This window comes from Octodon degus, unplaced genomic scaffold (genome assembly GCF_000260255.1).
Source record: "Octodon degus isolate 3935 unplaced genomic scaffold, OctDeg1.0 scaffold00037, whole genome shotgun sequence".
Classification (NCBI taxonomy): domain Eukaryota; kingdom Metazoa; phylum Chordata; class Mammalia; order Rodentia; family Octodontidae; genus Octodon; species Octodon degus.
Genome location: NW_004524613.1, coordinates 3,150,110 through 3,151,627, shown reverse-complemented (window position 1 = coordinate 3,151,627; position 1,518 = coordinate 3,150,110).

The following is a 1,518-nucleotide window of genomic DNA, read 5'->3' as shown; positions in this document are numbered from 1 at the left end:
TTTTTTTTTTTTTTTTTTTTTTATTTTTGAGACAGGTTCTTACTGAGTTGCCCAGTCTGGGATTCAGTTTGTAAATCTGTCTCAACCTCCAGGAATTCAAAAATTATAAGCATGGCTGCCAGGCTTTATATTAGGGAAAAAAAATAATTGGACTAGAGAGGGCTGGCCAGATAGCTCAGTGGTCTAAGTGCCTGCTTGTCAAGCACAGGCATCTGGGTTTAGTCCCCAAGTGCAGGGGTTCGATCCCAGGCACCACTGTGCTGGCCTGCTAAAATGGCCACTGAGACTAGGCGTGGTGGTGCATGCCTGTAATCCCAGGCAGAAAAGAGAAGGATCACTAGGAGTCTGAGCTATGAAGTGGGACCCTATACTGAAAATGTTTTTTTTAAAAAGGACTAAAGAACTGTAGCTCAGCTAAGAGCAGCAAATGGGTGACAACATTGTGGCCACTGTCATCCACACTGCCCAGTCTATGATGATATAGGAAATATGTACCTCCTATTCTGCTCAATGTCAGACATGTCAAGACATGCCCAGTTCATGTTCCCTGAAGTCAGAATGAATTCTAAGGAACCATAGAAGTTAAGAGCAGGGCTTGAGTTCAATCCCTGGTTCTACCAAAAAAAAAAAAAAAAAATCCATCTGTAATCCCAGCACTTGGCAGGCTGAGGCAGGAGGATCGCTGCGAGTAGGAAGCCAGCCTGGGGAAATTTGAATGAAGATTAGCACTGGGGACAAGGAAGAGGCAGGAAGGGTCCTAAGTGGGTTGCCAACGAGCCCACCTTTCTTTTTCTTTTTCTTTTTCATTTTTTTTTGTGGAACTGGGGATTGAACTCAGGCCCTTGCTCTTGCCAGGGAAGCGCTTATTCTACTGAGCCATCTCCCCGGCCCCAAGCCCACCTTTCAAAGCAAGTTTTATACAGCAAAGTCACGAGGTGGGTACAACTGGGACAAATTATAATCAACTAATAAGATTACAAGTACTATAGCCACTTAGCCAATATTGATCCAGTAGTAGCAAGGGCATATGGATGACATCGTTAACCTTGGTTGATAATCTATAGTCTTAGTGAGAGAAACACTACCCTTTTTTCTGCCTGCAAGAGTAATTCCTTTTTTTTGCAGGATCAGGCATCAAACTCGGGGCCCTGTGCTTGTGCTTGCCAGGCACTTATACCACTTAGCTATCTCCCCAGTCCAAGAGTAATTCTTGTTTATTATGGAAAAACAAATTGGAGTACTCAGTAGAACAAACCAAGAGCACTGGATATCCCAATCTCCTTGTAAGTGCACGTATGGGATGGGACCCTTCTAGCCAGGTGTGGTGACACACACCTGTAGTCCCAGCACATGGGAGACTGAGGCACGAGGATCGCTGTGAGTTCAAGGCCAACCTGGGCTACATAATGAGACCCTGTTTCAAAAAGTGAAAAACACTTTTGAAAAAGTGAAAAAGTAGAATAAGCACTTGTCTGGCAAGTGAAAGGGCCTGAGTTCAACCCCCAGTTCTGCCAAAAA